This window comes from Cimex lectularius, unplaced genomic scaffold (genome assembly GCF_000648675.2).
Source record: "Cimex lectularius strain Harlan isolate CLEC.00 unplaced genomic scaffold, Clec_2.1 scaffold5, whole genome shotgun sequence".
Classification (NCBI taxonomy): Eukaryota; Metazoa; Arthropoda; class Insecta; order Hemiptera; family Cimicidae; genus Cimex; species Cimex lectularius.
In genome coordinates this window covers 1,380,998-1,392,860 of record NW_019392993.1, presented here as the reverse complement: position 1 = coordinate 1,392,860, position 11,863 = coordinate 1,380,998, and the positions used below count along the sequence as shown (strand labels likewise).

Below are 11,863 nucleotides of genomic sequence, written 5' to 3'. Positions count from 1 at the left end.
TTGGCACAGGTTTAAAACAGGGGAGAAATATGTGCTGTAAGAGGGTTTTACGATCTGAGACCCTCTACCGCTCCGATGGGTTCAGGGGCGTACATGACACCGGCTCGATGAATACTTACTCAATGATAGCACCGATTCCTTGTTGGACCAACAAACAACCAATAATCCTCGATGAAGATTGCAAAGGATTTTGCCCTTCTTGTCTCCTTCCTTATAAACATCCTATCGATTTTAAGAAAAAAGTGATCATTGTAAGACATGTGGTTAAGATGAAAGTACTCAGTGGAAAATGAAATAATGCCTTTATTATAAAAGTAATAAAACAGTAATCTTAAAATTGCACAATACATTGACCTGTGTATCACGAATAATAGCTATTTTCATTTACAGACAGGGCATGTAACGTATTTTATCGAGGCAAAAAATGTTGTCTCGTCTACTGAAAAAAATTAATCTAGCACATGTGAAGCAGATTTTTTTCCTTTTCACGGCGCTAAACTAATTTAACCGCTGTGACAGTTGTCCTATTATTAATCGCGGGGCGTAACGGCATTACCTCCCGACAATATTGTCCTTTAAATATGGGGCTAATGACCGGTAACACCCTTAGACCTTTGAAATATACCCCGTGAACACGATATTGTCAACAGCAATTATTGTTCAGGAACAAACAAACCATTTTACAATTTAACCACGTTTCGTGGGAAGTGCGATGGTGAGAAAATTTGTATTAACTGAAACCAACCCTCTTTTCTCAGATCTTGGCATTGGTTGTGACTTTTTTGCTACTTTAAGTGGAATGAAATGTTTGCAGACTTCAAGTTAATTGTAGGTGTTGCTCTGTGAGTTGGTGAACACGTGTTAAGTGGGACACTTAAGCAGTTCCTCACTGAAGATGGCGCACAGCAGAAACGCGGTTGAGTAACATCCAAAACCCTCAAGTGTAGTAAGTGACCCAGTACCGGTTCAACGTTAGTATACTTTCTTGATATTCAAATTTTTTTCGAGCTATACTATTTATTTTGTCATTAAGAATCTTCCATGATAGTGTTGTAAGTACCGTAGGACTCCTTTCTGCGGAGAAGTATAGCACCGCAGTCTGTCAGCAAATGTCTTTGAATCTTTGCAGAATCTACAGAAACAGATTGGCAGAAAACTTTTTTTTCTCAGATACCTATTTGATCTCCAGTGCCCTGTCAAGAAACCAGTTAAGATTCCAGATTCTCTTGTGTGCGCTCTCTCATACATTTGATATAAAACTTCGTCTTCAGCAAGAAAATTCCTGGATTGATTGTGTTCTATTGCAAAACCTGGAAACCAAAAGAAAGTAACTATGGTGTACATCGCTGCTCTGATGTTTGTTATGTCTTTTTTTTACGTTCCCACACCTTTTAGTTTGGTCTGGAGATTTTGTTTGATTACAGATTTCTTTCTCTTTCTCTCCTTCTCTCTCTACTCACTTTAGCACTCCCTCCTCTCACTCCCTTCCATTTCTTGAGCTATTTCTACTTATTTCTGTCTTATCTCTCTCTCTCTCTCTCTCTCTCTCTCTCTCTCTCTCTCTCTCTCTCTCTCTCTCTCNACACACACACACACACACACACACACACACACACACACACACACACACACACACACACATACACACACACTCTCACTCCCTTACCTTCAAAGGTAAGGAAAAAATCAGAAATTGTGGTCAATTCCGGATAACTTATGGAACAACAGGTTTAACTGGCAGTAAGTGAAATGTTAATACACACAGCGAGAATAGGTAAGCCCTGACTTCAACCCTTCTGGTTAACTTCGTGAGATTGTCTGCCGCGAACTCCTCCACACTCACTTCTTGCAATGTGATGCCATAACTTAAATGAAAGATTAGCTCAGGGAAAGCAAAGTAAACCATTCGATGGAAAAGATTCACCGAGGGAAAGAAACATCGATTTCTAATCCGATTAGGCTGCCATTTTGCTGAAAGTTGAAAATTTAAGAAGAAGAAAAATAAATTTACTCTGGGACTGGTGTCCCCTAAGAATAATTTACATGAACTAAATAAAGGAAGTTCCTTCTATGAAGTTAAAAGTAAAAAAAAAAAAATAGAAATCTTGGCACAATGTATACCAATAAGGCAGGACAGAAGAAAAAAATTACGAGCATATTAAACAAAAATAACAAGTGTTAACGTGAGGTCTCTGCTTGGAGGGAGAGGAGGTAGTTATACAGGTGGGATTTAAAGGAGGAAAATGAGGCAGCATGACGGATAGAAAGGTGAAGGGAGTTCCAGAGTTTAGGGGCTCGGATCAGAAAGGATCTTTCGAAGGTATGGGTTGTATGTTACAGAAGGATAAGATCGATTGGGGATGAGCGGGTCTTACGAGTGAGATGTGAGGAGTTGAATTGGAGGGATTGTATGATGTAAGGAGAACGACGATGTGGATGGACTGGAAAAGAAAGCAACCTAGGAAATACTGTGCACGGAAGGATGGGAAAAGCCAGGAAAGTTGGGAATACAACCCCGACACCAAGTGCCGTACACAAATCTTACACAACAATTCATAATACGCTTAAATCGCGCGTTCTCCCCCTCCGAGGGACCACACATGCCAAACAGCTATAATCGAAGAAGGGAAGTATAAAGGAAGATGCAAGGAGTTTGCGAGTGGAGAAAGGTAAGAGAAGCCAGGACCGACGAAACAGGCCGAGGGAGGCAATGGAATGGCGGGTAATTTGGGAAATGTGAGAATGCCAGGAAAGAGTTTGGTCAAAGACTACTCCTAGGTTTTTAACCGAAGAGCAGAAGGGGTTGGGATGGTTATTTAGCATGAGAGGTGGGATGCTGGGGAGGGAATTGAGGAGTTGCCCGATAAGTACCTTCAATTACCTGGACCGATAAAATTTACCTTTTGGTCGTGAATCTAGGTGAGGCTGGCTATGATGATTTCCGTGTTTAGTTAATAACTCCAACAGATTTGCCTTTCAACACCCTGTATCGCCGTCTTAGATCAAAACCTTCTTCATTCCTAAGGTAGGAACCCACTTCAGCTGTGGCAAGCCGTACTCCAACCGGTTCCTTGAATCTATAAAGGCAGGCCATTGAAGATAAGGTGTCTATTTTTTCTTGAAATAAAGAATATAGTTTGGTAAACACGAGTTGTTATGTAGAATGAAATGCCTGAGGATCTAACGGCAAAACAAAACGAATTATCTGAAGAGAAGTAAGTACTATCAGAATTATTTGATTTTTACGTGTAAAAGTGCAAAATGTTACAAGTTCATCTTTGCTTAACAGATACAACACACAACAGTAAAATCATGTAATAAGAGTAAGATATCACACATCCTTCATTCAGATGATTAACCTTTGAAAGTTCAAAAAAAAGTTACATAGTGGTTAAGTTAAAATGGAAATTTATGTAATAAGACGGGGATGGAAGCCAATTAGAATGTCGTGCGTAGTGAAGGCCCAGTCGTTCGCAGGCCGCCAAGGCCGCAGTCTATTTCGGCCTGGAAGACGGACGCACAGTCATCGGCCGTGTTATCACAATTGCCCGTTTGCCCTGGATGCCCTGTTATTATCCGCCATTCTTCGCAAACTGTGAAATAATTAAACGAGCCTCGGTTTACGGGCCCGGAGGATTTCGCTTTTCCTTTCGCTCCCACCCGTCCCCGCCGCCCAATGGCCACCCGAATCCTTTCAAAATGGAGGCCCCACCGAGGACGGCGGGGCCCTGACGGATTCCGATGTCCTTATATTACCCTCTTCTCGTTTAAATACTTTAAAACACATTTTGTTCCCGGCGTCAATTCACCTTGGAAGCGGTAGAGTACCTTCCCCAAAGGTAAACACCGCTCGGTTCAAATCACAAAAATGTACAGGACTCATTCTGATTAAGTGTGTTTAAATGAAACAAGGAGTCAACAACAATACCTGTTAAGGAGCCGAAGACTTGCCCTTTTGTTTGTGGAATGTTAAGTCATCGATTATGATAACCTGAGGGAGAACAGGGGTTCGAAAATACCAAAGAGCCTGGGGTTCAAAGTTATTTATCTTTAAGCAACCCTTTGCACTTTAAACTTTAACTTTAAAATGTTGTCTGGATGATATTATTGTCAAACGATATCAAAAGATCTAAAGAAACCCATTTTTTCTTTTTTTTCTTTTCATTTATATAACTTTATAATCTATACATAGGAAATATACACGCCCTTTGCCGACGGACTGACTTCTATTATTACAAAAGCAGGTAAGTTTTTGAAAAGACTAAGTAAATCGGAGGAAAGTCATGTGTCTCCAGAAATAAAAAAGTAAATTGCTTACAGTCGTTATTAGTTACTCTTATTATATAGGCAAGAATTTTTAGAAATTTAAAGTGTACAGATTTCACTAATTTTCGTGGTCCGCTCGACCAATTAATATTGTTCAATTAATTAAGGTTTTTTTAGTTGAGATAAAAAAGTCAGTGCCACGAGCGGGATTCGAACCCACGACCCTTGGCTAGATAAGCCGCTGCTCTAGCACTTGAGCTATCGTGTCTTCGATCCACTCGGACACTAACTTCCCATCTCAACCCCACCCTTTGATTTTTCTCTCCTTTTTGCCATTTTTCAAATGTCCTGTATTTACACACTGACTTTTTTATCTCAGCTAAAAACCTTAATTAATTGAAAGATTAATAGCTTAATAGATTGGTCAAGCGGACCACGAAAACTAGTGAATTTAATAAGTTAACATGAAGTATATCTTCACTAAAGCTCTCCGTGGCCATTTCATTTGTCACCGAGAATCAAATAGGTTACACGACATTTGAAAAATGGCAAAAAGGAGGGAAAATTCAAAAGGTGCGGTTGAGATGGGAAGTTAGTGTCTGAGTGAATCGAAGTCACGATAGCTCAAGTGGTAGTGCAGCGGCGTATCTAGCCGAAGATCGTGGGTTCGAATCCCGCTCGTGACACTGACTTTTTATCTCAACTAAAAAACCTTAATTAATTCAAAGATTGCACAGATTGTTAATAGATTTAATAATGTAGGGATTTCAGACAGTATTCAAGCTTTGATCTTATTAGCGATAGGTACAGACTGGTCATGGCGTTATGGTTGAGATCGGAAGAGTAACGAGTTAAGAAGCCAGGATTTTAAGCTGGTCGATGACAGTACCTCACTGAAGATGGCGCAATGCCGAAACGCGTTTGAATAGTCGACAAACACAAAGTGACGGGCCCTACAAGTGACCCAGTGCCGGTTCAGCACTTGTTCCCAACTCGCTGACCAACACCCAGCATCAGCTGGAGGATTCAGTATGGTCAATAAGAGCCATACGGTTTAATTTATGGTCGAAAAAAGCACCAACGTTTTTAATAACATATTTAGAAGAGACAGCAATATTATTAACAGAGTAAGTGAAGATATAAGAAGTTTTAGTTTTGACATTTACGAATAATAAGAAATAGGTGGTTCTCAAAAGACCAGTGGTATAGAGCATTCAAGTCAGATTAAAGAAGTAAGCAATCATCTATAGTTGTAATATTAATAATAAAAGGATGCTTTATTTAAGAATAATTTACTTAGTATAAAGACAGCTATACAAAAGCATATACGGCTTGTATAGTATGGATATCTGGATGATTGTAAAATTTCAAGTCATCAGCAAAGAGAACAAGTGTAGAGCATTTAGAGTATGTGAGGAAGATCGTTGATGAAAATAGTAAATACGAGTGGAAAGAGAGATGAGCACCTTGGGGATCACCAGAGGAAACATTCCTTTAAACTGACAATTGCCTAGTAAAACAATTTGTTCAGGGTTAGTTAAATAAATAAGAGGTCCGAGACAAAAATCGTCCAGCAATCCTGATAGATTTAAGTTTTAATAATAACAGATTGTGGTTGACTCGGACAAACGCCTTAGAAAAATCTATGATCTAGCTAACATCTGACATCTACCTCATTCATTTGTGTTGATAGGGAAAAAACTTGACTAATCAAAGAGTGAATTATAATAATAATAAAGGTATATAATATATGTTTTTTTTGTTAGTTCTGGTCGACGAGAATAGAATAAAATTTAATATAATAATACAGCATAACTAATAAAATATGTTATGCTATTCCCTTGGGCACTGGTTCGATTGTTATTAGCTGTTGGATTTAAAGGTTTTGGTTTTAAGATCTGAGGTTTCTTGTTGGGTTTTAACTGTTAGATAAGATTCTATATTATCATTAAATGCCTGTCGTTGACCGTTTTTACTTCGTTGGTAGCATGTAAATGTACGTTATTGCCCCTGTGCGATAAGCCATATTGTTTACGAACGGGCAGATGTGATAATTCAAAATCCAAAATCTTATTGCAACAGCCGTTTCTGCGATATCGATTTTTTCACACTGAACAGAATTTCGGAGCATTGTGTCACAAGATTAGAAGATAGAAAAGTTATCAGGTGAAAAAATAAAAAGTACCTTGGGTGGTTGTTACTAGTTGGGGTGGATTGGATTCGAGGGTGGGACGGGTATGTGACCACTGCTCCAAGGACGTTTTAGTTTGTGCCACCCCGGCTATCCTGGAAATTTATTAGCGGGTGAACGGTCCCAGGTAGAGATTTATGGAATAAATAAAGGTGGCTTTTATTAAGTGCGGCTTCTCCAAATACCCCGTTTTGACATTAATACCCATAAAAACAAATTGGTTGTTCAGTCACCCAACCTTCTAACCTCAACAAGGAAAGCAAGTTCACAAAAAATAAATAGTGAAGTAAATAAATGCGATATACAAAACATTCCGCGGTTATTTAAACAATGTATTCATTAATCTACACTGTTGTCGGGGCATACAGCCAGGCAATGCAACCCTCACTTTAAGTCCGTACTCGAAGCCCCCCCCCCCTAATTTACGTGGTAGTTACTTTGTCGTAAAACAGGAAAAGCATCATTAGAACAGGGTGCTTCATCAATTTATAAGGGTGTCTAAATTATGATGCCGATGTGCTTCTTTGAAGTCGATTGGAAGTTGACCATGCTTTAACTTAATTCAATAAATAGTACTAGAGCTTGGGGCGTATAAATATATAATAATAATCTTCTCTATTGAACGGTGATGTGAAAGTTGAAGTTAATTAAGTATGCTCAAATTGCCAAATAATACCTAAAAGTATTTCAATTTACAATAAACGTGATATATGTATTTTTGTCATTTGCTCTTGCACACTATTCTCCCCTCTCTCTCTCTCTCTCTCTCTCTCTCTCCTCTCTCTCTCTCTCACTCACTCTCTCTCTCTCTTTCTCTCTCTCTCTCTCTCTCTCTCTCTCTCTCTCTCTCTCTCTCTCTCTTTGTCTATCTATCTATATATCTAGCTACCTACGTATGTCTAACTTTTTATCTATCTATCTAGCTATCTACCTATCTCTAACTTTATATCTAGCTATCTACCTATCTCTAACTATTTATCTAGCTATCTACCTATCTCTAACTTTTTATCTACCTATCTACCTATCTCTAATTTTTTATCTAGCTATCTACCTATCTCTAACTTTTTATCTAGCTATCTACCTATCTCTATCTTTTTATCTGTCTATCTCTCTATCTACTTTTATATATAGCCTTGGTTATCTAATCGACACAGCGGATATACAATTAATAAAATTTACTCTGTAATCATTCCTTTGTTCGCAATTTTTGGTACAATTTACTATTTTCATTTATATTACACTTTACGACTAATCTTAATTGCTATTATTGGAAGCAATACTCCTCATGATGCAGGGAGAAATGCAATTAGAAGAACAAAAAGGCAAAGCGAAAAAAGGTTGGAAAATGACAAACAAACACACTTAATGATATGATATTTATGATTTATTATACTTTGCATTTTATGTAGTTTTACTTTATATACTTTTTATTATGTTCAATCTTGTTTTTAAATTAATAATACATTTCCTCGGTCCTAGACGACCAAAACGATCCAGCGCCAATTCAACAAAGGATTTCTGTTGTTGGATAATTACTTATCATCTTTGTCTGCCTATCCTCGCTGATTTTTGTTGGTTCAGACGCTTTTCGGCATTTCGCCATCTGAGCTAACAAAAAACAGGCGAGGTAGGGAGGCCAAAATGATAGATAACTATCATGAGGTTGATCAACTCGTAGACCATAAGGGGAATTCTAATTCGTGTTATATGTATGTAATAATAATTATTGTACGTAATAAATACTAGTTTATTAGCCCCAATAAAACTTTATCGGTTAAGTTTTAGAAATTATCCACTTTTCCACGTTAACGATTCTCAATTCTAATCCGTCGGTACACTTGGAATTTTAAGTTGTAAATTAGACAACCAAGGAGAACTAAGTTAAACCATATATTACTAATCGCTGTACTAATTATTTCAAATTTTGAAATTTTCAGAACAGATAATTCTGCTCGTGTGGGAGTTTTTGAAACGACTTTAGCACATGCAAATAAGAACAATAAATACAATATTTTCATCAATCATGGTGATAAACAGCCCGAGTGCAAAACCAATAGGCTTAACCAAGTGCTATTCCCCCGAGGGACGTGCGTCGATCACGAACCGATTGGAAATGTGAAGAAGGAACCCCGCGGGGTGGCCACCTGACTCGTTCCACTAGCATAACTAGTCGGTTCACTCTCCCTTTCTAGAAAAGCATGAGTCCTCCGTGGGCTGCAATATTAGGACTCATTAGCATACATTAGCCATCAGTTTCCCTCTCTAGCAGTCGTCCCCGGCCGGTGCGACGAACTCGAATTCTTCGAGGCGTGTCGTGGCGTACAGGAGCGATGTGGATTATTTTTTCATCCATCAATAAATGCGGCTAATTAATTTCCCTGTACAACTTCAACATCTATAAATGAATTAATTGAAAATAAATGCAATAAAACACGTATTAACACTGGCGTTAACAGAGTTGAAAAATAAATTAAATCGTTAATTATATATTTTGATGTAGGATATTTCATAGTGCTACTTTTTTGAAATATGATTATTTGAGAAACATTTTTCTATTGAATTTTTGACTGGTAATTCAAAATTACCCTCAATTCTAGAGATTTTTACACTATTTTATAATTATATAATACATTACATTATTTTCCGAGAGGTGAGAAAGAGCAGAGATTGAATGATAGAGAAGTGAACTCAACTAGACCCAAGATCTTCATTGATTATGGTTTCTCATAGGTTTCTTTCTTTACCTGGATATCTTAAAAAGGTATAACGTTCATTTTTTAATTACTATAGATATCATTTCTTGTTCATTTCAATTCAATAATTCTTAAAAAATATTTATATAAGATTTTTCTTTGATAGTAAATTCGAAATAGAAAGAGATAGAGGTACAGGTACAGGTAATCTATAGATAAATAGATAGATACATAGATAGAAAGAAAAGGGGAATGAGAAAGAAAGTGTTTGAGAGTGATGAAAAGATTAAAAGAAAAAGATGAGGAAAATATCGATAAAAAGAAAATGACAAACCTGAAAGAGAGGAGAAAGAGTTTGGCAAGTGAAATGAAGGAGAAAAAATAATGGAATACATAGTAAAATTGCAATAATGAATATTAATAATAATAAATGAATAATTTTACTATATATTTTTTCTCTCGCGGATCAAGAACACTGTCGAGAGGTGGCCCTCGGAAGCCATGACTCGTACAAGAATCCTCATCCGATTAACGAAGCAAATCCGCAAAGCCCGCGTCTGTGTCCGGTACGCAGAGAAAGATTGCTCGATGTGTCCCATCTAATTGAAGGGTGCAACTCCTTGGCCACATATGTGTGTGACTCCATATAGCACAAGAGCACCGCAGGGAGTATCTGGATCCCCTGTTCCGGTTCTTGTTTTATAGTATATAGTACTTATAGATATTGAGACTGAATGTATTTAGTCGCGGGAGGGCTGGCAGAATATTGAGTCCCCCATCGTATCCTTTGGTATTTACAATTATTTTTATGTGAAAGAAAGAGAAGTAGAGAGAAATTGAGAAAGAACGGAAAGAGAGACAAGAATTCGGTTTTATTTATGATCGCAGATTTAGCTTAATCTGACCACTGTTACATTCAACGGAAGAAAGAGAGAGGAAGGGAGAGAGAGAGAGAGAGAGAGAGAGAGAGAGAGAGAGACAGTGGAAGAGGAGAGAAAGGGTGAGAGAGAGAGAGAAAATAAAATTACAAACAAAACCAAACCAACATTAATAGCAATAATAAGAGTTAAAAATCACGCTTAGTTGACGTGAGGTAAAATAATTTATAAATATGACATTGATTATGTTATATGTCAATCTAGATATTAAATATATTTTTGATTTTCTCTGTGAAAACTATGCTTTTTTGTTACAACTAAGTAGTTATATCAAATAATTATTCTTTTTATGTAAGGTCTTGGTTGAGATGAAAAAGTTAGCGAGAACGATCTTAGCCGTATGTCGAGGGTTCGAATCCCGCTCGTGACACTAACTTTTTCATCTCAACCAAGACTTTACATAAGAAGAATAATTAATTGAAATAATTATTATTGTCATTTATGTCCACTAAACATAACTGGATAAATATAATAAGTAGCTATATTTTTGTAATGATTATTTTTAGTAGAGGCAAGCGTTTCGCACAATTTCTACAAAAATCTATTAGATAAGATATTATACTTACAGCCAAATTGTAACTATTATCGCTGCAGGAAGTGTGTAAGATTGGCGCAATTATCTTTGAACAGATCAGTCAAAAGCGGAATTAACTTTTTTCGCCAGTGTGACAAAAAGCTGTCCGTCTCGTCCGATAAAGGGAAGTAAGGATGTTTGTTTGATATTATACGTACAAGGGGAAAAACGGCACCTCTTTCGAAAGGAACGCAATTCGAGATGACATTTAAAAGCAAATAGGCGCCTGTAATGGCCGAGAGAGGGTTAAATTGGAGATTTTTCCCATCCGGTGTACGCTGCCATAACGACGGTTTCAAGTTTACAATTTATAATAAGACCGTGGGCTCATTTCTTTTATCGTTTTCCGACTAGTTTCGAAAAACTGGCCTGGCGAGAGTGTTGGAATCTTTGCGGCCTTGGGCCGACCTCCACGTTCGTCCGTCCCCGATCCGAGGAGCCCCTGGCCTCCGGGTCCTCAACTCCGGAAATACCGCCCGCCATGGGAAACAAAAAGGAAGTGGAAATGTGAAAAAATTACAGGTCGGCGGACTGTCATCTTGTTGGGGGGCTCTTATTAGGATAAACTGACGAGGGAGTAAAAAAAATTGTAAAGAAGAGATTAAGACGGCTTTGATTAGTATTGGATTACGAATCACGATAATTCCTTTCCTGTTTATCTCACAACATGACTCCTTGCTGAAAAATCCAGCAAGGGCAAACGTATTGTTACAGGATATGGTGAGAAAGGCGGAAAGTTCGATATCGATTCGCAAACAAAATCTTGCATAACCATTGTTAAAAATATCAACTTTCTATCTGTTTCAATATAAAAACAGTTCATTACGTACCTCTTTGTGGTTTATCATTTTCTCTATCACTTCTTCTCTGCCAGAAATTGAATATAGTGTCCATGAGTTAATGCATACATCATATCGTGTCATTAGATAAATAATAATAAAACTGGAATGTTGGTAAGCAATGAAAAAATTCTCTACTAAGTAACTAAGTAAAAAAAGGAAGATTTAAATGGCCAAAATATAATCCAGAACAGACCAGCCACAACAGATAGTGAATAATGAAAACGATGGTAGCGTTTGTAATGTAAACACCCTACGAAGTAAACACCCTACGTACTTTCGTAATAACTTCTCACTCACTCTCTCTCTCTCTCTCTCTCTCTCTCTCTCTCTCTCTCTCTTTCTCACTCTCTCTCTCTCTC

General features: G+C 37.6%; 1 long non-coding RNA gene across 1 annotated transcript in view; it reads right to left on the bottom strand.

The window, feature by feature from the left end:
* Positions 1 to 344: 344 nt before the first annotated feature.
* Positions 345 to 11,863, bottom strand: part of LOC112127979 — a 78,389-nt gene continuing 66,870 nt past the window's right edge. Inside the window, exons 2-3 of the long non-coding RNA XR_002910812.1 lie at positions 2,901 to 3,077; positions 345 to 1,310 (exon numbers count right to left, since the gene is read on the bottom strand). This is a non-coding gene — a long non-coding RNA (uncharacterized LOC112127979). The remainder of the gene's footprint in view (positions 1,311 to 2,900; positions 3,078 to 11,863) is intronic.